This window comes from Neomonachus schauinslandi, chromosome 3 (genome assembly GCF_002201575.2).
Source record: "Neomonachus schauinslandi chromosome 3, ASM220157v2, whole genome shotgun sequence".
Classification (NCBI taxonomy): domain Eukaryota; kingdom Metazoa; phylum Chordata; class Mammalia; order Carnivora; family Phocidae; genus Neomonachus; species Neomonachus schauinslandi.
The window spans coordinates 96,302,994-96,328,525 of NC_058405.1; the positions used below are offsets into that span (position 1 = coordinate 96,302,994).

The following is a 25,532-nucleotide window of genomic DNA, read 5'->3' on the forward strand; positions in this document are numbered from 1 at the left end:
CTCCCAGGTATCGGAGCAGGGAAGCCGGCTGCAGAGACGGAGCCGAGTGGGCTCTCAGCTCGGGGTTGCCATAAACCGTGATCCGAGGCACAGTCGGGCCACTGCTCCTCCAGTAAGGACCCAACAAGTGGCAGATCCGGGGAGACTCTCCTTCCTCCCCCGGGAAGAGTGGCACGGGAGCACACTGCAGGGATCTGCTGGGTTTGGAGACTCCACACCAAGTTGAGTGCCAGAGATAGAAACGCTCAGTCACAGGCCAGGTGAGCATGGGGTGCGGCGGGAGACCGGGGAGACAGGTCTGCTTTTCTCTGGGGGCTCACTGAGGAGCAGGGCCCCGAGTTCTCGGCTCCTCTGGGGCAGAGATTGGGAGGCCGCCATTTTCACTCTTGGCCTCCAAAGCTGTACGGAAAGCTTGCAGGGAACAAGAACTCCCGAGAGCAAACCCGAGCAGATTACTTAGCCCAGACCGTCAAGGGAGGAGCAATTTAGCCTCCAGCAAAGACATTTGGGAACCACGGCAACAGGCCCCTCCCCCAGAAGATCAGAGAGAACAGCCAGCCAAGACCAAGTTTACTGATCAATGAGAATGGCAGAACTCCAGCACGAGGGGAATACTGCACATAGAATTCATGGCTTTTTTACCATGATTCTTTAGTCTTTCACAGTTAACTTTTTTTTTAACTTTTTTTTTTGAATTTTTCTTTTTCCCTTTTACAACCAACATCTTATCAAGCCCTTTTTTAAAAAACATTTTTATTTTTCATTTTTAGAGTCATATTCTATCCCTTCATAGTAGTTACCCTTATTTTTGGGGTATATATATATGTATGTATATGTATATACATATATATAAACATACATATATATATGTTGTTCTCTCTTTAAAATTTTGAGATACAGTTTTTTCCAACAGATCAAAATATACCCTGATTCTCTAGTGTATGGTTTTGTTATATTCTCCTGCCTAATCACATTCTCTCCTTTTTTTTTCTGTTTTTTTTAAATCCTCTTCTTTCTTTTTCAAACATCTTCTTATCAATTCCTTTTATAAAATTTTTTATAATTTTCATCTTTACAGTCATATTCCATCCCTTCATCATATCAACCCTTATTTTTGTACATATATAAGTTTTTCTTTCTTTAAAATTTTTGGAGGAACTTTCTTCTAACAGAATGAAATACACCCAAAATCTAGTGTGTGGCACTGATCTATGCACCAGCCTGATCATATTTGATCATATTCTGTTTTTTTTTATTTGTTCTTTTTTTGTTTGTTCTTATCTTTTTCTTTTTTCTTTCTTTCCCTTTCTTTTCCCCCGGTTTCAGGTCTTTTCTGATTTGTTTAGAGTATATTTTCTGGGGACGTTGTTACCCTGTTAGCATTTTGTTCTCTCATTCATCTATTCTCCTCTGGACAAAATGACAAGATGGAAAAAAATCACCTCAACAAAAAGAACAAGAGGTAGTACCGACTGCCAGGGACCTACTCAATACGGACTTTGGACGATGTCAGATCTAGAGTTCAGAATCATGACCTTAAAGATACTAGCTGGGCTTGAAAAAAGCATGGAAGTTATTAGAGAAACCCTTTCTGGAAAAATAAAAGAACTAAAATCTAACCAAGTCAAAATCAAAAAGGCTATTAATGAGGTGCAATAAAAAATGTAGGCTCTAGCTTCAGCGTTGCCCTGGCGGAACGGAGACAGGCCCTCTGGTTGGAGATATGTGTAACACACCGACTTACTGTGACCTAGGAAAGGCTGCCAAGGATGTCTTCAATAAAGGATATGGATTTGGCATGGTTAAAATAGATCTGAGAACCAAGTCCTGTAGTGGAGTGGAATTTTCTACTTCTGGTCATGCTTACACTGATACAGGGAAAGCGTCAGGCAACCTAGAGACCAAAAATAAGGTCTGTAACTATGGACTTACCTTCACCCAGAAATGGAACACAGACAATACTCTCGGAACAGAAATCTCTTTGGAGAATAAGTTGGCTGAAGGGTTGAAACTGACTCTTGATACCATATTTGTACCAAACACAGGAAAAAAGAGTGGAAAATTGAAGGCCTCTTAGAAACGGGATTGTTTCAGTCTTGGCAGTAATCTTGATATAGATTTTTCTGAACCAACCATCTATGGCTAGGCTGTGTTAGCCTTTGAGGGTTGGCTTGCTGGCTATCAGATGAGTTTTGACACAGCCAAATCCAAACTGTCACAGAATAAATTTGCCCTGGGTTATAAGGCTGCAGACTTCCAGCTGCACACTCATGTGAATGATGGCACTGAATTTGGAGGGTCTAACTACCAGAAGGTTAACGAGAAGACTGAAACATCAATAAACCTTGCTTGGACGGCTGGCAGTAACAATACCCATTTTGGCATCGCTGCTAAATACAAGCTGGATTGTAGAACTTCTCTATCTGCTAAAGTAAATAATACTAGCCTGATTGGACTGGGTTATACTCAGACCCTTTGACCTGGTGTCAAACTGACCCTATCAGCTTTAATTGACGGAAAGAACTTCAATGCAGGAGGTCACAAGGTTGGGTTGGGATTTGAACTAGAAGCTTAATGTGGTTTTGAGTAAAGCATCCGATTTGTCCCTGGAGGTGAAGAGAACCCACTATGTTTTGGCCTTAAAATTCTGTTAAATTTCAAAAGTGTGAACTTTTTATTCTTCCAAAGAATTGTAATCCTCCCCACACTGAAGTCTAGAGATTGCAAGTCCATCCTAAGGGAGGTACTTGAAGGCATGCCTGGAAGTTCTCAAGTTTGTGCCATATTTCAGTTGAGTTCCGCAGTGTTATTTTAAATGTGTTCCTCAGCAACAATGTAGTGTCACGTTACAAAGGAAATGACCCGATCCTCCAGTTTGTACATCACGTCCTGCATGTCCCACACCACTTTTTCATGACCTTTTAATATATTGGTCTCTGTGCTGTAGTGGAATCTTTGGTTTTGCATCAGAGTAAAATAAAATAAACCCATCACATTTGGAACATAAAAAAAAAATGGAGGCTCTAACTGCTAGGATAAATGAGGCAGAAGAGAGAATCAGTGATATAGAAGACCAAATGATGGAAAATAAAGAAGCTGAGAAAAAGAGAGATAAACAACTACTGGATCACGAGGGCAGAATTTGAGAGATAAGCTATGCCATAAGATGAAACAACATTAGAATAATTGGGATCCCAGAAGAAGAAGAAAGAGAGAGAGGGGCAGAAGGTATATTGGAGCAAATTCTAGCAGAGAACTTCCCTAATTTGGGGAAGGAAAGAGGCATCAAAATCCAGGAAGCACAGAGAAGCCCTCTCAAAATCAATAAAAATAGGTCAACACCCCAACATCTAATAGTAAAACTTACGAGTCTCAGAGACAAAGAGAAAATCCTGAAAGCAGCTCGGGAGAAGAGATCTGTAACCTACAATGGTAGAAACATTAGATTGGCAACAGACCTATCCACAGAGACCTGGCAGGCCAGAAAGGACTGGCAGGATCTATTCAGAGCACTAAACAGAAAAAATATGCAGCCAAGAATACTATATCCAGCTAGGCTGTCATTGAAAATAGAAGGAGAGATAAAAAGCTTCCAGGACAAACAAAAACTAAAGGAATTTGCAAACACGAAACCAGCCCTACAAGAAATATTGAAAGGGGTCCTCTAAGCAAAGAGAGAGCCTAAAAGCAACATAGACCAGAAAGGAACACAGACAATATACAGTAACAGTCACCTTAGAGGCAATACAATGGCACTAAATTCCTATCTTTCAATAGTTACCCTGAATGTAAATGGGCTCAATGCCCCAATCAAAAGACACAGGCTATCAGACTGGATTAAAAAACAAGACCCATCGATACGCTGTCTGCAAGAGACTCATTTTAGACCCAAAGACACCCCCAGATTGAAAGTGAAGGGGTGGAAAACCATTTACCATGCTAATGGACACTGAAAGAAAGCTGGGGTGGCAATCCTTTTATGAGACAAATTAGATTTTAAACCAAAGACTGTAAATAAGAGATGAAGAAGGACACTATATACTACTTAAAGGGTCTATCCAACAAGAAGATCTAACAATTGTAAATATCTATGCTCCTAACATGGGAGCAGCCAATTAGATAAGGCAATTAATAACAAAAGCAAAGAAACACATTGACAACAATGCAATAATAGTGGGGGACTTTAACACCTCCCTCACTGCAATGGACGGATCATCTAAGCAAAAGATCAACAAGGAAATACAGACTTTATTTTTTATTTTTATTTTTTAAAGATTTTATTTATTTATTTGAGAGAGAGAATGAGAGAGAGAGAGAGAGAGCATGAGAGGGGAGAGGGTCAGAGGGAGAAGCAGACTCCCTGTTGAGCAGGGAGCCCGATGCGGGACTCGATCCTGGGACTCCAGGATCATGACCTGAGCCGAAGGCAGTCGCTTAACCAACTGAGCCACCCAGGCGCCCCAGGAAATACAGACTTTAAATGACACACTGGACCAAATGGACTTCACAGACATATTCAGAACATTCCATCCCAAAGCAACGGAATACACATTCTTCTCTAGTGCCCATGGAACATTCTCCAGAATCAATCATATCCTAGGTCACAGATCAGGTCTCAAACAGTACCAAAAGATTGGATTTATTCCCTGAATATTTTCAGACCACAGTGCTTTGAAACTAGAACTCAATCACAAGAGGAAAGTTGGAAAGAACTCAAATACATGGAGGCTAAAGAGCATCCTACTATAGAATGAATGGGTCAACCAGAAAATTAAAGAAGAATTAAAAAAATTCATGGAAACCAATGAAAATGAAAACACAACTGTTCAAAATCTTTGGGATAAAGCAAAAGCAGTCCTAAGAGGAAAGTATATAGCATTACAAGCCTTTCTCAAGAAACAAGAAAGGTCTCAAATACACAACCTAACCCTACACCTAAAGGAGCTAGAGAAAAAACAGTAAATAAAGCCTAAACCCAGCAGGAGAAGAGAAATAATAAAGATCAGAGCAGAAATCAATGAAATAGAAACCAAAAGAGCAGTAGAACATATCAATGAAACTAGGAGCTGGTTCTTTGAAAGAATTAACAAGATTGATAAACCCCTGGCCAGACTTATCAAAAAGAAAAGAGAAATGACCCAAATCAACAAAATCATGAATGAAAGAGGAGAGATCACAACCAACACAAAGAAATACAAACAATTATAAGAACATATTATGAGCAACTCTATGCCAGCAAATCAGATAACCTGGAAGAAATGGATGCATTCCTAGAGATGTATCAACTACCAAAACTGAACCAGGAAGATATAGAAAACCTGAACAGACCTATAACCACTAAGGAAATTGAAGCAGTCATCAAAAATCTCCCAACAAACAAAAGCGCAAAGCCAGATGGCTTCCCAGGGGAATTCTACCAAACATTTAAAGAAGAATTAATACCTATTCTTCTGAAACTGTTCCAAAAAATAGATGGAAGGAAATGAAAGCAATGGAAGGAAAACTTCCAAACTCGTTTTATGAGGCCACCATTACCTTGATCCCCAAACCAGACAAAGACCCCATCAAAAAGGACAATTACAGACCAATATCCTTGATGAACACTGATGCAAAAATTCTCACCAAAATACTAGCCAATAGGGTCCAAGAGTACATTAAAAGGATTATTCGCCACTACCAAGGTTGGTTCAATATCCGCAAATCAATCAATGTGATACAATACATCAACAAAAGAAAGAACAAGAATCATATGATCCTCTCAATAGATGCAGAAAAAGCATTTGACAAAGTACAGCATCCTTTCTTGATCAAAACTCTTCAGAGGATAGGGATACAGGGCACATACCTCAATATCATAAAAGCCATCTATGAAAAACCTACAGCAAATAGCATTCTCAATGGGGAAAAACTGAGAGCTTTCCCCCTAAGGTCAGGAACGTGGCAGGGATGTCCACTATCACCACTGCTATTCAACATAGTATTAGAAGTCCTAGCCACAGCAATCAGACAACAAAAAGAAATAAACGGCATCCAAATGGCAAAGAAGAAGTCAAACTCTCCCTCTTTGCAGATGATATGATACTTTATGTGGAAAACCTCAAAGACTCCACCCCAAAACTGCTAGAACTCAGACAGGAATTCAGTAAAGTGGCAGGATATAAAATCAATGCACAGAAATCAGTGGCATTCCTATACACCAACAACAAGACAGAAGAAAGAGAAATTAAGGAGTCGATCCCATTTACAATTGCACCCAAAACCATAAGATACCTAGGAATAAATCTAACCAAAGAGGCAAAGGATCTGGACTCAGAAAACTATAAAATACTCATGAAAGAAATTGAGGAAGACACAAAGAAATGGAAAAACATTCCATGCTCATGGATTGGAACAACAAATATTATGAAGATGTCAATGCTACCGAGAGCAATTTACACATTCAATGCAATCCCCATCAAAACACCATCCACTTTTTTCAAAGAAATGGAACAAATAATCCTAAAATTTGTATGGAACCAGAAAAGACCTTGCATAGCCAGAGGAATGTTGAAAAAGAAAAGCAAAGCTGGCAGCATCACAATTCCGGACTTCTAGCTCTATTACAAAGCTGTCATCATCAAGACAGTATGGTACTGGCACAAAAACAGACACATAGATCAAGGGAACAGAATAGAGAGCCCAGAAATGGATCCTCAACTCTATGGTCAACTCATCTTTGACAAAGCAGGAAAGAATGTCCAATGGAAAAAAGACAGTCTCTTCAACAAATGGTGTTGGGAAAATTGGACAGCCACATACAGAAGAATGAAACTGGACCATTTCCTTATACCACACACAAAAATAGACACTAAATGGTTGAAAGACCTAAATGTGAGACAGGAATCCATCAAATCCTAAAGGAGAACACAGGCAGCAACCTCTTCGACCTCAGCTGCAGCAACTTCTTCCTAGAATCATCGCCAAAGGCAAGGGAAGCAAGGGCAAAAATGAACTATTGGGACTTCATCAAGATAAAAAGCTTTGCGCAGCAAAAGAAACAGTCAACAAAACCAAAAGACAACCGACAGAATGGGAGAAGATATTTGCAAATGACATATCAGATAAAAGGCTAGTATCCAAAATCTACAAAGAACTTATCAAACTCAACACCCAAAGAACAAAGAATCCCTCAAGAAATGGACAGAAGACGTGAAGAGACATTTTTCCAAAGAAGACATCCAAATGGCCAACAGACACATGAAAAAGTGCTCAACATCGCTCAGCATCAGGGAATTCCAAATCAAAACCTCAGTGAGATACCACCTCACACCAGTCAGAATGGCTAAAATTAACAAGTCAGGAAACGACAGATGTTGGCGGGGATGCGGAGAAAGGGAAACCCTCCTACACTGTTGGTGGGAATGCAAGCTGGTGCAGCCACTCTGGAAAACAGTATGGAGGTTCCTCAAAAAGTTGAAAATAGAGCTACCATACAATCCAGCAATTGTACTCCTGGGTATTTACCCCAAAGATACAAAGGTAGGGATCCGAAGGGGTACATGCACCCCGATGTTTATAGCAGCAGTGTCCACAATAGCCAAACTGTGGAAAGAGCCAAGATGTCCATCGACAGATGAATGGATAAAGAAGAAGTGGTATATATATACAATGGAATATTATGCAGCCATCAAAAGGAATGAAATCTTGCCATTTGTAACGACATGGATGGAACAACGACAAGGCTGTTATGCTGAGTGAAATAAGTCAATCAGAGAAAGACATGTATCATATGACCTCACTGATATGAGGAATTCTTAATCTCAGGAAACAAACTGAGGGTTGCTGGAGTGGGGGGTGGGGTGGAAGGGATGGGGTGACTGGGTGATAGACACTGGGGAGGGTATGTGCTATGGTAAGTGCTGTGAATTGTGCAAGACTGTTGAATCACAGGCCTGTACCTCTGAAACAAATAATGCAATATATGTTAAGAAAAAACAAAAAAAAGCAGAAGATAGCAGAATGGGAAGAATGAAGGGGGGGAATTGGAGGGGGAGATGAACCATGAGAGACAATGGACTCTGAAAAACAAACTGAGGGTTCTAGAGGGGAGGGGGGTGGGGGGATGGGTTAGCCTGGTGATGGGTATTAAAGAGGGCACGTATTGAATGGAGCACTGGGTGTTATGCACAAACAATGAATCATGGAACACTACATCAAAACCTAATGATGTAATGTATGGTGATTAACATAATAAAAAAATTCTCAAAAAAACAAACAAAATAAATAAAATTTATTATTGAATCTCTACTGTGTGATTCTGGTTTAGGTTCATTTTGGGATGTAGGGATAATGATGGCACATACCCTATCCATGGCAGCTTCCAGTCTGGTAGAGTCTTGTTAGTTTAATATATTTTGCACTTGCAGGGCTGATTTTGTATGCCCATGCAGCAGATGCAGATATGGATTAAAAAAAAACTCCATCTGCCCAGGATTCTAGTCATAATTAAATGAGTCACTTATAAAGCTTAGGAAAAATCACAGGAAAATCACAAATTTGTCAAAGAAGTTGTTTAATAGTGCAACAATAAAGTTCCTCTCCCTTATGTTTATTAGTGAGGGAAAAACAACCACAAAACATAAATAGTCTGTGACTGCTGGCATCAAATACAGTTAGAGGATGAAAAACAATAGGCAACCTCTAACTAAACAGAGTGACAACTGTTCCTGAATTAATCTATTATGTTTAACTGAAGGTTTCGGATGATGGGATTTTAGAGGAGTTGTTTTTGTTTTCCCACTTGTTTCCCTATTTTAAATGGTGAAATGGAAGTAAGTCTATTTTAAATGGTGAAAAGTAAGTAAGTCTTAAGTTTGGGGGGTTAGAGTTTATTTCAAAATTTGAAATCTATTTAGCTAGCTTTAAAGAAGCATGATGAAAAGTGTGGGTCACAGAACCAGAAAATTCTGAATTTGATTCCCAGCTCAGTGACTCAAATACAATAACTCTCCAACCACTGGTTCAATATAATTGCTCTTGCCCTCTGTATGTATACCTCTTCTTGAGCAATGAGTTTTCTTACTCTTCCCATTTTAGTGATAGTACCACTTATTCGTCTCAAAAATTGTCCTTACTAATCTTCTCAGCTAGGGTAAGCCAAACCAAGCCAGAACAAACCAAACAAAAAAAAATTCTCTCCATCCATTCAATCCATAACCACTCTTCAAGGGTTAACTCACAAATTATATATGCTTTATGAATGGATTTCATTAAAGCTGGTACTCGGTACTGACTTAGAAAAACATTGGTTTGTTATTTAACAGGTTTATGTGAAGGCCTAAAAAGGATTTTCATAGAAGGCAGAAATACTACTCTAATTCAACTTTACATAAACTTGGAGAAAACCACCACATTTCCTGAAATGCTATATAGACCAGCAGATCTCTCTTACGTTTTTCATGTATAAAACTGCCCAGATTCCTTTGATGGTTGTGGGTCCTGAGTATGCAAATCTACTCAAGAGTTTATTAAAGGTAATCCTCTCTGAGTCTCCTAGGTTGATTAGAATTTTTCATCTTTTCTTCTTAAATATTTGCCATAAACAAGGAGTTCAAGTTCTCAAAAAATTTCCCTTTTGATCTCAAAGTGAAAGGGGAGCAGAATATGTGACCCCAAACATTCCACTTGGCATGTAGATTATTTTGAGCTGAAAGAAACTAAGGCCTAAGAGACTCAGGAAGTTTTGTCATTGCTGTTGTTTTTTAACTTCTCCCTTAACTTCCTAAACAAATTTAGATAGAGGGCCTATACCAGGAAGAAAGCTAATACCAGAGATAACTTTTCATATCAGAAAAATGTATCAACATGGGATGCAAACATTTGTTTACCAAAAATTTGCTCTTCCTGTCTTACTATGACTTGTCTTTCTCCCTTTTGAAGCTTCAGAACCCTCCTCCCTTCTCTTTAGTTCAGGATAGCATATAAGCTTTAACTGCCTGACTCTCAGGGAGCCTAAAGTCTTTGGGGTTTCTGTATGTACAAAATTATTTTTTTTCCTTCGGTTAATCTGTCTTATGTCAATTTAATTATTAGGCCAACCCAAACCTAGAAGGGAAAAGGGAAATGTTTTCCTCCCCTACAATTGATCTTCTTTCAATCTAGGTACCAAGAGAAGAACACAAAAATGAGTAGGAAGAGAAGGAGGCAACTTTGAGAACAAAATTGCAAAAGGACAAAGTGGTTTGAGGAGATAGTTCATATGTATGACAGTTGATAGGCAAAAGAATTTCCTTGAAAGACATGAAAAGAAAATTTTAGGTTAATTAACAAAAATCCCTAAGTTCACGGATTTCATTTTCATCATTGTGCTGTTTTCACTCCAAAAGAGAAGTAATTATTTTTCAAATGGCCTTATTATTTTTGTCTTAATACCTTTTCTTGATGATTGCTAATAGAATTTGATATACGGAGTAACTCATGGAAATATTATATGTGTTTAGCTCAATAAAGTCACTTAAATTGATATTACCTTCTATGGGGTCTGTTGTAGACTTATCTGATTATCAACCAAGAAACTCTCTAAGAACAAAGAAGCAATTTTCCAACTTAACTCCATCTCTCTCATGCCATCTTTTAATAGGATATATTTAATTACCATTTATCTAGATATTCCCCATGTGGCAACACAGATTATACAGTTTTGCCGTCCCGGATATAATTGCTAAGATAAGGCAAACAATGATTAAATTGCAATAAAATGAAGTAATATCTCTGCTAATTATGATGATGATTTTCAATAGTATACTTAACAAAATGCTGTTATTAGAATTGAGATCATTGTGGAAGCATTAACATATATATCATTACATTAAAAAACACAAAGTAGAATTCTAAAATATAGTTAACATTAACAAAATACTCTTAAAATATTTGTTAAAACATAAAACTACCTCTAAATGAAGAAACATAAGGAAAGGCCAAGAATGTATGAGATAGGGAATGGTCAACACAAGCCCAGAGAGATAAGGGATATGGAGAGGGGGAAGCAGTCTACACTGATGCGATATGACAGGATCCAAGACCCAGAGCAATCTGCTGTGATCAGATCCAAGGACACACCATGGTATCCCTGAAATATGCCTTCAGCATCTGCTGAGCTGACATAAAGTACAGTCTTGGGGAGATACTGGAATTACCTGTCAGTAATTTTTAAAATCAGCTTTGTCATAGGAATTAAGTGAACTTCTCATGTCACTGTAGGATCTAGGGCCAGGGGCTATTATTGCTTACCAAGTATCCATATGCTCCTCCAGTTTTCCTTGAAATTCATGTCAATGGATTTGGTAGAAGTGGTGTGGCCCTAAAAGTATTCCACGTGGTCTTTCAGCTCTCCCTCATCTTAAGAGTGGTGACCTTAAGGATACATTTTCAGATGGCATAGCCATAAGACAGAAGAGAGTTACTGGCCACTCACACTGGACTTAACGTTAATAAGAAAATAACCTTTAATTTGTTATGCCAGTGACGTTTTAGCATCTATTGATTATCACAGCACTGCTGATTCTGTAAACTAATACCAGAGGTGAGCTGCTATTACATCCAAAGCCTGCAAATGGGTGGTATTGTTGAGCAGTGGGGGATGAGGAAACTGATATCAGAGGCTAGGAAAATAACAGGTATTTTATGGAATGATAAATATTGGTAAATTTGTCTCCTGCGATAACTTGAGCAGCAGATCATGTGAGAAATAAATATGAATTGCCATTGAGGTTTAGGGTTTGTTTGTTGCCACAGCATAGATTAGCCTGATGTAACACATGGCTACTTACTGCTTCAATATTGTCCCCACTTTTTTTTTTTTCAAGCTCTGCACTTCTTTTGACAGAAAACAGAGACTTTCATTGCACAAGTTGAGTTAAAGCATTTAATATTCCAGATTGAAGTACCCAAATTATTGAAATGCACTCAGGGGTTCACAAATATTTTTAAAATATGTGCTATCTTCAGACTCTGCTAACTGTTGTGGGGATAAGATAAGAACCTTGCCTTCAAGAAGGACAACTGGAGAATTAGAACTATAATTATAGATGAACTATAACAGAATGCAACACATGTCACAAATAGAACACCATCATGTAGTGCTGTGGAAAGCAAAGAAGAACAATTATTTCTAAGTGGGGAGTCAGGAAATTCTTTTGGGGGGAAGGAATATTTTAGGTTACCTTGCATGGGATTGTCAGAGAGTTGGGGGAAATATAGAGGTGCATGGAAGGGGAGATTTGTTGATAAGAGTGAAGATATCACCACCCACAATATCCAAACCTACAAGTGACTGATAACAGATCTTCTTGCATTTTAATTCTGAAAAGGAGGAAAATGACCAAAGGAAATAAAACTACTAGTCACTCGATCAAAAGGGTTCTCTCAGTTATCAGGATTCAAAGTAAAAGGCTTTCTGGTTAGATACTTCATCAGACAACTGAGTAATAAGTAGATACAGTTGTTTTGCTTTTTTTCCCTCTCCCTCTGATGGAATTATAAATTCAGTGACAGGGGCCACATTTCTTCTCCTAGAGTTTAATAGCCTATTGGGGACATGACAGGTATTTGTATTTGTCAGACTGACATGGATTTTCACAAGTGTTTCTGGAGTTTACTTTTATTCTTAATAAATAAAATAAATCCGCTCCTATGCTCTGTTCTCTAAGAGAAAATCTGCTCTCAGTGACTAGGAAACAAGATCTTGACCTCACCTAGGACCATGCCTGAGTCCTTCTTGGACAGTGTGGATTAGACAGATTTATGGAGCAAGTGGCTAGGAAAGCCAGAATATGCTGGCAAGAACTAGGCAAATGAGTAACAGAGCAAGCACATATTTATTTTGTCATTAATGTGATTTGGTTGAAATAACTAATAATAACTAATGTGATAAAATCAGGAAACGTATATGTATACATATACACATGTATATATGTATGTGTGTGTATATATATACATACACAAATATGTGTGTACTTTATATGTATACATATATACATATATGTCTCCCAGTGGCAGTTCAACAGACTCAATCACTGTGTTTTTACAGATTGGCTTTGGGTCACTAATAAGGGAAAAGCATCACCATGTGTCACAGAAATGTCTTTCCTGTGGGCTTTCATAGGACAAATGAGGATTTGTGATTCTGAACACATCAATTCTTGTCCTTCTGTCGCTTTGTCTATATATACCTTTTATTGCGTATTTATTATGTGCCAGGCTTTGAGCTAAATGTGTTATGTGCAGCAGCTCATGTTATATAGTCCTCATAGGAGCATAATGAGATAAGGAACAGTGGTCACATCTGTTGACGGGAAAACTAATGGCTAGGGAGATCACTGGCAGGGTCAGGAGGCAAACCGACAGCTTCCTGTCTCTGGAAAGCATAACACAAGCAACCCAAATCCAGTGCCAAAAGTTATTATGTCACAGTATATTCCATGATATTATATCCTCTCCACCTATATGTATGGAAGAGAAAAAACTATGCTCGCTCCTTTCAAGCTTTCCTTGTTTTATTTTGTGTGTGTGTGTGTGGGGGGGGGAAGTAATGGCTAAATAAAGCTGTTTTGTTATTCAGAAGAAAGAATTTAATGAAATAAAAGGTTATCTACTGAGAAAAAGATTGACGGTGAAACCTGAGAAACATCTAGATAATTTAATTGAAAAAAGCCAAAAATTTTAGGCAAGTGGGTATATTTTTAAAAGTTGATTAATTTCCATAGTTTCTTTGTAAATGATTAACTTATTGTGAATGTTTAAACACAAGTCACGTCATAGATTATTTCTTCCACAAATTAGATCAAAAATTTCCTTCAGTTGACTTAGTAAATCATGTAGCTAACATGTTGTTTTTACAAAATTTATAGAACATTATGGCAAATGAATATGCCATAGAAAAATCCAACTGGAAGAAAAGAATGTCAAGATTTTCACTGACAAGCCCAAAAAACAGTCATCCTTATTTCCACAGTATTGAATATGTGAATTTTAGTTATTTTGACCAGAATTACAATTAGAATATTATAGTCCCCAAGATTATAAATCACGGTGTGTATGTGTATGAATGTGTGTGCACACATGTATAGATATATATGTACAGTGCCCCCCGCCCTTTCCATAAGGGATATGTCCAAGACCCCCAGTAGATGCCTGAAACCACAGATCGTACTGAACCCTATATATACTGTTTTTTTCCCTATACATACATATAATTTATAAATTAGGCACAGTAAGGAATTAACAATAACTAATAATAAAATAGAACACTTATAGCCATATACTGTAATAAAAGGGGAATATGATCAATCTCTGTCAAAATATCTTACTGTACTGTACTCATCCGTCTTTTTTTTTAACTTTTTTTTTAAAAAGATTTATTTATTTATTTGCACCGGAGAGAGAGCGAGCAGGGGGGGAGGGTCAGAGGGAGAGAGAGAATAGGAAGCTAACTCCCCGCTGAGCGCAGAGCTCTATAGGGGCTCAATCCCACAATCCTGGGATCATGAGCTGAGCCAAAATCAAGAGCTGGTCACTCAACTGACTGAGCCACGCAGGTGCCCCTCATCCATCTTTTTGTGAAGATGTGAGATGATAAAATGCCTACTTGATGAGATGAAGTGAGGTGAGTGACGCAGGAATAGTGACATAGTGTTAGGCTTACTATTGACCTTCTGAGGATTCATCAGAGGGAGGAGCATTTGCTCCCAGACCATGGTTAACCATGAGGAACTGAAACTACTATGGAAAGTGAAACTATAAGTAAGATGGGGGTTGGGAGCAGGACTGTATACATGTACAAACAGTATATATATTTCGTTGGCGAGGCTACATTTCCAAATGGCAACCATAGTTAGTCAAGTATAAATATTTAGATTACCTGAAATTTCTCAGAAACATGCTTAGGTAGCCTTAATTCATGTCATTTTTTGTTTGTTTTTTGTTTGTTTGCTCAAAGTGTATAGACACAGCATTTCAGAACTGCTTTAGATTACTCCTTGTTTATCCATTCATCTATCTATATATACTTTGGATTGTAATTTTGACTTCAAATATTTGCTTAAGTTTCTAGATCTCTCTGTAAATAAGAAACAGTAATATTTGCCCATTTACCCTAAGTTATATATGAACGTTGTGCAACTTTAATGAAAGATTTTATATCAACGCTAAATGGTATTGCTCAGTTAAGGGTAAATTTATGGTGAGGACTGCCTTACCTAAAACCAAGTCACTCTTGGGCAGAATCACTGATGAAAGGAAAAAATATTGTTGGATAAGGTTCTTGTTATAATTGATTAGATTTAATTCATAAGTGGTAAAATGCCTGGAAACACCTTTTCTGGCCTTTCTTCCCAGAAACGTTGGCAATGATAGGGTGATGCGGTGTATTCTGAAGTTTTACTGTGAGCAAGATCTGAGAGAGTTATGTTCTGTTTAAGAACATACATTTTTGTGACTTAATTTTAATTGTGAAGTAAAAAACTCTTTCAAAGTACTCTCCCATGAACTCCTCTCAGTGTTCCATAACCGAGGAATGACTCAGTTCTGGAAAGTCAGAAAAAATGGGAAATAAATTATGAAAAGCACATTTAAGCAAAACATATCACTCACTTATATGTGTCCAAATGAGGTTCTGAAACAATTTTAATCTTGAGAAGATAAGAATATGTTAAGTATGAATATACATTTACAGAAGGGGGGACAGAACAAAGGGCATCAAGATAGCCTCTTATTTTTTTGCCTTGGCTAAAGTCCTATGTATATTTAGAGAATTTTTTTTTTTCCAAGAAAGATAAAGAGAAAAGCAAACCTTATCTGGACACATAACCAGTCTTTTTTTTTTCTTTAGTCTTCTTCCTGATAAACTATTTGAAGTATCAATATGATATTTTAGCTAAATTGTATTTCTCTGCAACTTAATTTCCAATTCCATTAAATTGAATTTTGATCTTTCCTTTTGATGAGCTTAAGGTTTTGCAAATTACATGCAGAATATCTAACTCTATACATCTAATTTCTTTTTTTCCTCACTCTTTTTCTGCAAACCCAGCTTTCCCAAATGATCTTTCATGTTAACACACCACAGAACTGATGGCTTGGGCTAGAAACACTCAATGCCTGTAATTAAAACTTAGATAGATACCTCCTCTTGGCCATAAAAAATAAACATGGTTCCTGTAAATTGGGTCATAATTATTTGCTTTCCAAAAGCCTTTATTTCTGTGTTGGTCCCAGGTTACGAAACACCCAAAGCTAATTTTCAATTTGGTGGCTCTGTTCATAAATGTGAAATGTTGAACTGCTGGATATTTGACCTGTTTCTCATTCCAAAAATATATTACAAACATCCCCTATAGTGAAATATGGGACACAAATACCTGAACCTATTAGAAAGAGAACTATTTTTAAAGGTATAGTCTATTGAAGAACTTTTAGTATAAAAAGTTGAGAAAGTGTAGACAATGAGTACTATAATTATAACAATAGTACCTTTTTATTTTCCCCATTTCTCCTACTAACACATAAAATATTCTTTTATTACCATATCATCTATTTTTAAATAAATATTTCTCTTTTTAAAATATTTTTTAAAGATTTTATTTATTCATTTGAGACACAGAGATACAGAGAATGAGAGCATGAGCAGGGGAAGAGGCAGAGGGAGAGAGAGAAGCAGACCCCAGCTGAGCCAGGAGCCCAATGTGGGGCTTGATCCCAGGACCTTCGGATCATGACCTGAGCCAAAGGCAGCCGCTTAACCATCTGAGCCACCCAGGCACCCCTCCTTTTTTAAAGATTTTATTTAATTGAGATAGAGAGTGAGAGAGCAGAAGCAGGGTAGGAGCAGAGGCAGAGGGAAAAGCAGACTCCCTGCTTGAGCAGGGAGCCCGATGTGGGGCTCGATCCCAGGACCCTGGGATCATGACCTGAGCTGAACGTAGACTGACCCTTAACCAACTGAGCCACCCAGGTGCCCCAATAAAAGATTTCTGATGCCCTTGGAAAATAGAGCAAAAAAAACACCAAACATCTTTGCATAATCTAGATTTTCCTCTGTGGGTTGAAACAAACTTTTCATTAAAAACTATGCAGATCACCTAACACTAAACAAGAGACTTGAGAAATTTTTGTTTCTGATTTTTTTTCTAAATGATGAACTGACTATAAATTTAAAAGTGACTGGGGCGCCTGGGTGGCTCAGTTGGTTAAGCCTCCAGCTCTTGGTTTCAGTTCAGGTCATGATCTGGGTGGTAGGATCCAGCTCCTGTCAGGTCCCGCATCGGGCTCCATGCTCAGCACAGAGTCTGCTTGTCCCTCTCCCTCCCTCTCTGTCCCTCACTGCCCTCACTCTTTCTCTCGCTCTCCCTAAAATAAATAAATAAATGCAATCTTTAAAAAAACGACTAACCAGTTTGGTTAATGCAATCTAAAGGGTTAATGCTAAAATCAGTTGCTTATCTAATTTAACAAGTTGAGTTTGTTTCCATGTTAATATAGTAAAAATAATTCTGTATTAGGCCTAATAAAGAAACTATGTATAAACTTTTCTTTCCCTGTGGCAGAGATACTGGAAAAGATATCCATTAGCCTGAAGAAATTGACAAAAGATGGAAGTTGTTTTAACAAATAAGAGGTGGTTACATCTGTCTCAATTTCAAAACAATCCCATTCAGCAGTTCAAAGAATGAACTATATGCCAGGCATTATGTGTGCTGGGTGTAACAAGAAGGGGGAGAGGCATTTCCAAGTAAATAGTTCACTGTAGCAAGTGGTATTTATACATATATATGAAAAGAAAAGTTAAGAGATAACAATATTTTACAGTGAGTGACCAAATAGAATGTGACATTTTACTTGAGTCCTGAAAGGTGAATAGGAATTTTCCAACCAAAAGTAGGGAAGGAGGATATTCTAGGCACGGAAAGGCATGATCAAACAGCACAGAGGCTGAGAAGCACATGGACTATTTGGGAAGTGCAAATCTTGGCACAAGTGGAATAAAGTACTGGAAAATAGTGTAAGAGAGACTGATCAATGGCCACGTTATAACATATAAATACCATGCTAGGGAGTTTGGCATTATCTTCCGGGCAAGAAGGAGTAGTAAAGGCTTATAGCATGGAATCTTATGCAGTCCTATAAGCATTAATAAAGAAAATTCTGATATGGCTGCAGAAACTCAGCTGGAGGTAGGAGAGACCAGCTGGGGTGAAGAGATCACAGAGGAGGCATTTTTTAGTAGACAGCCCAGAAGAGGACAGCACTTACAGGCAGTGAGAGGCTGTGGTTAATAGGCCAAAGATGGTGGGGATAAGAGGAAAATGGGTGAAGTCAACACAGGTTGCAGTAGTAGCTGAACTTAGAAGTAGGAATGAGGAAAGGAAAAGAAAATGGATAATGTGGATTCTGAAATAGATATTTTTGTTGAGGAAATACATAGTTACTATTTCAATATTTTTTAACAGGTCTTAGAGAACAAGGTATAAAATCTCACCTATTTTTGAAACACTTAAAATATATTTTTGGAGCAAATAAAATATACCTCTCTATTTGAGAAGACAAATATCTTGACTTCTATCATTCTCTCAACAAGAATGTCCTATGTATCAATTTATAAATGGCTACACACATAACCAATTGGTCTATTTCTAGGGATGACCTTAGACATACACATTTTTATATTCTGATTTCTTCCACCTACAAACTCCCTATTCTTTTCAAGTTTGTTTATTGTTTTTCCCTGAACATATTATCTTCATCCTACTGCATAAAATTTTCTATGCCCTGGATTATTTATTCATTTCGCTCTCTCTCTTAAAAAACAAATGAGCCAACAAACTTCGTCCTTATCCTTCTGTGCTCAACCTCCCTGCCCCAACCTACACCCCTGCACTGCAGTTCATGTGCCCCATCCACCTTGACCTTAGACATTTCAATGGCTAACTTCCCTGTGAAGACATCAATGGTTGCAATGCTCTCCAGGTTTCTTCCACTTTTTAAAAACTCTTGAACTTTCTAGTGCATTTTTAGCTCACCAGATAGCACACATTGCTTTGCACTTGTGCAGTTTTATGCATTAGTTTACTCCATAAATATTCATTGAGTTAGTTCCTTGTTCATGGAAGGCACTCTTCTAGGGATTTGATGTGTACTTTAAGACATCCCCATCTAAAGAACAGATCACTGAGAGAAAAGCTGGGTGTAACACATCTTTGTGGTCCAAGCACAAACAAGTTAGTAGACTCTTAATAAATATTCCCTATTCATCTGTATGTATAAAAATGTGTTTATTAGGTATATATGAATATATATGAACTTATATATATGTATAGTTAAAATATATATAAGTATAAACACATATATACATATATGTGTGTATATATGTATATATGTGTGTATATATATATACATATATATATGTGTGTGTGTCTGTATATATATTTGTAGTTAAAAGCAAGACAAAATGTCCAGAGTGGAATCACTTACGCTAAGCCCCACATCACCAAACCAAGACTTAATTACAGTGTTGGCTCTCCCAGAGATGGAATCTTAAACCCCATCATTCAGGAGTCACGGTTAGCACTAGTGAGGTCATCTGCCTGCTAGTACCCCACCCTTCCCTAAAGGAAAGTAATTTTATAATAATCAACCCACTTTTTTTGCCTAGTATAACTTCCTCATTTCTGTTCCCTTCTGTCTATAAATGTCTCTCATTCTGTATAGCTCCTAGGAACTTTATTCTATCTGCTAGATTGGATGCAGCCTCACTCACATAGACTTTTGTTCAAATAAGCTCTTAAAAATTTTAGTATTCCTCAGTTTATCTTTTAACTATATGTAGTTAAAAGATATATATATATATATATAGTTAAAAGATATAGTTTCATATATATATTTAATTATATATAAAACTATATATATAACTATATATGTAGTTAAATATACTGTGAATGTATGTATTTAATTGTATCACGATAAGTTTCCGTAGGTAACAATGACAGAAAGAAGTGCTAATAAAAATAAGTTGAGGGCCCCTGGATGGCTCAGTTGGTTAAGCGACTGCCTTCAGCTCAGGTCATGATCCTGGAGTCCTGGGATTGAGTCCCGCATCGGGCTCCCTGCTCAGCAGGGAGTGTGCTTCTCCCTCTCCCGCTCCCCCCTCTTGTGCTCTTTCTCTCTCTCACTCTCTCTCTCAAATAAATAAATAAAATCTTTAAAAAAAAAGTTGATTATAATTAACCTTACGTGGAGTCATACAATTGTATACAAAATTTATGTTCCGTCCCTCTTAAATAAAACTTGTCCATACAACTAGCTTTTTGAGAATATCTGGCCACTATCAAAGGATGGAACTTGCACTATTCATGCTTTCTCTCTTGCATCTCCACCAGTACTGTACACAGAATATTGCCACTTGATTTTTTAGAAATAGCACTTCAGCACTGAAGAGTCAAAGTAAACCGAAAAGAAGCATATTTCATTTTGACTGTGACAATAAAAAAGATGAATAAATAAATGCAGTTTTTCCTACAAAGTGGAAAAAAACAAAGCCACTGCATGTGTGAGTAAAAATCTGCTTTTTATTATTGTAAAATAAGAAAATGTTGAAACTCAAGGTAAAAAAAAAAATTCATATTGAAAGCAGATTGCCAGAAAGGGGGAAAAATAATGCTGCATGCTGGCCTTTGAAAGGCAGAAAGATTCACCAGTAAAGAAAAATGTTGAGTGCTTTGAGAGTTTGCTAAATTGTAAGCTACGCTTGTTCTCTGCTCCCCTCCCCACTCCCAGCTAAACAACTATGTATCTTTTTACAAAAACAAACAAAATTTGGTATGCTCAGAGACCTTAATGGATTAAACACTTATGAGCACGTGAGTGCATACACACACACACCAAAAAATTAAATTAACAACTAAGTAGACCAACAAAAGTGGTTTGGGGAGACAACCCACAGTCAGGCACAGTTAATGTATTTACTGGATATAGACAATTGTTAACCAGCTGATGTACTTTAGCCATAATTTTATGTAGAACTACAACTGTGGCCTTGTCCCCACTAGTCAGAATCACCAAGGTAGGGCCCCAACTTCTTTAATACATTCACAGACAAATTAGTACCTACAATTGCTTTTCTCTTATGTAGAGATTCAACAAATGAAACACTACTGAATCATTTCCCATAAAACATCTCCTATGACCTCACTGGCAGTGACTATGGTTAGGTTGGTCTAATTCCACACTAGTGATTACACACCTCTACAGATGCATGACCTGGTCACCTTCCTGTTCTCTGCTGTCTTTCCATGATTCCACTTTTGATGACTGAACCCTTATTTTTATTGGTTTTATAATCTTTTGTTTAAATCAGTTCAATGAAGATCAGGTTTCTATTTTTAAAGCATATTCAATTTAATTAAACTTGCTCATCATGTGAATCAAACACAGTTCTGGAAGGGATACCATTTATCTAGCCCATCCCTTCGAGGAACCATAATGCTTACCAGTTAGAGTTTACTTGAGTCTGATACGTATCCTATAAAAACATTTCCCAAAGTATACACACAAAAGCACTTATTCCTTGAGGATTTGAGGAAAAATACTTGCTGGTCCATTAAGTATGGGTGCTTCTACATATTTACCTCCATTTTAACATTCTCCATGCCTATTAAATGCTCTGAAACATCATTCATTGACACTGTAAATAAATTATTTTTCCTATATAATAACCAAGTCTAGTTCACTTATTTCACTATCAGGGCTCTTTCAATTTACTTTCCAAGGACACTTCTGTTCACAGCTGATCACATGTTGCCACTTCGATTTCTCTGTCTCTTGTCTGCAATTTTACAAAGTTCAGACTTTAAACACTAAGTTTCAGTGACAATTTCTATGGCCTTTGCAACCTCTCTTTTTTTTTTTAAGATTTTATTTATTTATTTGAGAGAAAGAGAGAGAGACAGAGAAACAGCATGAGAGGGGAAAGGGTCAGAGGGAGAAGCAGGCTCCCCGCTGAGCCGGGAGCCCGATGTGGGACTCGATCCCAAGACTCCGGGATCATGACCCGAGCCGAAGGCAGTTGCTTAACCAACTGAGCCACCCAGGCACCCAGCAACCTCTCTTCTTAATTACTCAGTGCGAAGTTTCACTCTACCCCTTTCATATGCTGCAAAATGCTGGACAGCAGATATTCATTAATTGAAAATGTTGGTATTCCGTTTTTAAAGATAGAATTTTGATCTGCTCATTTCTGAATATTCTGAGTTTGTCTGCATGTCTGCAGCAATTGCAAGGCATTTTGTACCCCACTTCTTTGAGAAGAAAGATTAACTTCGAATTTGAAGCCAAAAACAGCTCCATAGATAATAGAAACACCATGATAATTTCTTTGCTACATTATAAATCTTCTCCTTTCCTTACCAGTAGAAGGGCCCACAATTATACATTTTTCTTTCCCTCCCTCCCTCCCTCCCTCTCCCTTCCTTCTTTCCTTCTTTCCTTCCTTCCTTCTTTCCTTCCTTCCTTCCTTCTTTCCTTCCTTCCTTCCCCTCCTTATGTCCTCCATTGTTTCAGCTATGCAGCACCACATATAAACTATCCATACTTGCCACTACATACTTCAAGGTCACTGAACTGAACATCTTTTCCTTCAGACTCACTACCTATGAAAAAAAGGCAAAAACCATATTAAACTGCGTACACCTAATCATCTCAAATCCTGGGTCTGTGTTTTGGGTAGAGAGAACATTAAAATTCACAAAATCCTTCAACGAATCATTCTTTTGGGCAACATATAACTGAGCATGTCTTCTGTTTATGCCAAAGCTGGTAAGAAAGTAATGCTTTAGGGGAAAAGTAGAAGATAACTTCTTTATTTTCAGAAAATATTCCATAATCCACGAAAATCATAGGACAACCATATACCAGTGGGAAATAAGTACACCTGGTTGGGTAGTCACCTGAGTCCCAGTTGGCCAATGGCTCAGCCAGCATGTGAACATAAAGGAAACAGAAGTTGCAGGCATACAATTCATATCAAAGGCAAAGCAGGCTAAATGTATCCCTTCCAACTTTTATATCATCCCCTTCCTCTTTCATGACATTTTCTGTACTTTCTAGTACTTTCCAGTACTTTCCTCTTTCATGACATTTTCTGCTTGTGAGGAAGTCTCAGATATTAAATATAAAACTAATTATATTCCTGGATAAATGCTTTAGATGGGGAGACATGCAGTCACTCTTGGAGCCTACTGGGAAGACTCCTGATAGATTTTATGCCAACAGATGAGGTTACCAAGGCTTGTAGCAGAAAGTGTACTTTTTTGAAGTTCTTGATAAGTGCATTCCTCTTCATAGGTCTACTGTTGATCTGACGATAACTTTTTTACCTTCTACAGCATCAAATTAACAACATAGAGAAGGTTCTCAATGAATACAGATTGAGTGAATCAAACCAAAACCTACTCTCAAGACTATTTGCTGGAGAGTATCACTGCAGAAGGTTTACCAAGATTTCACTTTTCTTATTGGAACACATCTCTCCTTTATCTACAATAGCATGTCTATGAGAGAAGATATAGAGCTCTCTCATAAGGCTATTTTCCCCTGGTCTTCTGAAATTTTATTAAATTAATATTTTTACATATTTTTCTGGCATTTGGATTTATGAATGCTAAAAGTCAAGGTTCCTCACACAATGGTTCACTTTTTAACCTATTAATAATATTTCCAGAGTCTTCCAACAATAACATAATTCCTAATACTCTTTTATTGGCCAGTATTCTAGGTAAACTTATTTCTAATAATTAATACTTAAAATTAAAAAAAAAAACTAACATAAAACTGTAGTCTATCAAATATCCTAAAAGACTAAAACTTACTGAATGCATGGACTCTGAAAACAATCTGAAAATGTCACAGAATCAGCTTTTGCCTGAACTTCACTCAAGGGAATCATGTATTTATTTCTTTGCCTTGTATAGAACTGAATCAAGGTAGTAGCCAATAAAGAACCCTCATTACCACTGTCATTTTGAAATCTCATCTTCAGTTTTGATGGGCTATCAATATCATGAGTCTTTCTCTCAATCTTTCAAAGGCACACAGCACCCAATGTTATCTGTGAATTCATCATCAGTTATATGCTGTTATCTCAGTAATTGAAGAAGACTGTATGATTAAAATCTCTACAACAAAATGAGGAAGGACAATATTTCTTTCATTTCTCACTCTTAACACCTAGGTCATAAGCACAGATTGATTTGAGTTCACCCCATTATCCCTAGTACTACTTTATCCCCTCAGCGTCCCACAGGTAAGGTTGCTCTAGCTAAAACTCCATAGAGATTTTTGATGTGAAGAAGCTGAGAAATGACATCAGTTAAAAACTGCAGGTAGGGGCACCTGGGTGGCTCAGCCATTGAGCATCTGCCTTCGGCTCGGGTCGTGATCCCGGGTCCTGGGATCGAGCCCCGCATCGGGCTCCCTGCTCGGCGGGAAGCCTGCTTCTCCCTCTCCCACTCCTCCTGCTTGTGTTCCTTCTCTCACTGTGTCTCTCTCGGTCAAATAAATAAAATCTTAAAAAAAAAAAGAAGTGCAGGTAGTTACTCTGTTTTGAAAGAAATGGAGACACGAGTTTAATCTTTGAGCCACATTATTCCTTTGCTTTGGAAAGCAATCTTGTTGGTGATCCCCCATGCCTCTCCCTAGTCCACTTTCCATGTTGCTTGTCTGCTCTGAGTCACCAGAGGCTGTCCTTTACAGACTGGATTTTTGTGATGGCTACTCTCCGGTCGGTTTCAGGTAATGGAAGGCACTGTCAGGAGAACAGAGGACAAGAAAGAGAGAATATGGTATTTCTTCTTCCCTCCCTTATGGCCAAGGCATTTCATTTTGCCCTCTGGAAATATTCTCCCTCCTGGGTAGCTCCTCATCCATTTTCATTTATCACTAGGCTCCAGTAACACTACTTTATTCCCTTATCTGTTAGGATCTGGGCAGAGGGGTTAGGTACCAGTGCCCCTAAATTGCTTGTCCCTGGGTGCCTCATCATCCCTTGTGTGTTCCCTTAACCCTGAGTTAAACTCCTTGGCTGTAATCTCCTTGAGGGTAGGGATTTTGGTCCTGTTCATCACTCTACCAGCCACAGAAGAGTACCTGGCACTTAGAGGTTCTTAGGAGATGTCAATGCTAAAAGCTCAGTCTAGAGTAAGACAAGATTTTAGGATGTTTACTTGTGTTTACTGCACACTAGATATACTTACAACTTTCAAAATGTAAAGCCTGGGATACTCTGGAAAGTGCATAGATCCTGGCATCACACAGTCCTGAGATTATTGTTGCCTTTCTTTCCCTTTTACCTTTGAGGTACCATGGCCACTTCTCTGAGCTTCATTCAGCGTCTTCATCTGATAATAATACTATCTCACAAGTGACATTGTCAGCATTACACACGAAAGCTCTGTAAACACCCAGCACTGTCTTTGGCACATTCAAACTAAATCCTACTACTCTTGCTT

At 37.9% G+C, this 25,532-nt stretch overlaps 1 protein-coding gene and 2 pseudogenes across 2 annotated transcripts in view; 1 reads left to right on the forward strand and 2 right to left on the reverse strand.

Moving 5' to 3' along the window:
* The window catches only part of DPP10 (dipeptidyl peptidase like 10), a 1,400,194-nt gene that overhangs the window by 977,911 nt on the left and 396,751 nt on the right, over positions 1-25,532 (reverse strand). The window lies entirely within an intron of this gene.
* LOC110585745 lies at positions 1,682-3,005 on the forward strand (annotated as a pseudogene). Its single transcript, XR_002480632.1, has one exon. The product of XR_002480632.1 is annotated as a voltage-dependent anion-selective channel protein 3-like (transcript).
* The window catches only part of LOC110585690, a 154,851-nt pseudogene continuing 151,099 nt past the window's right edge, over positions 21,781-25,532 (reverse strand).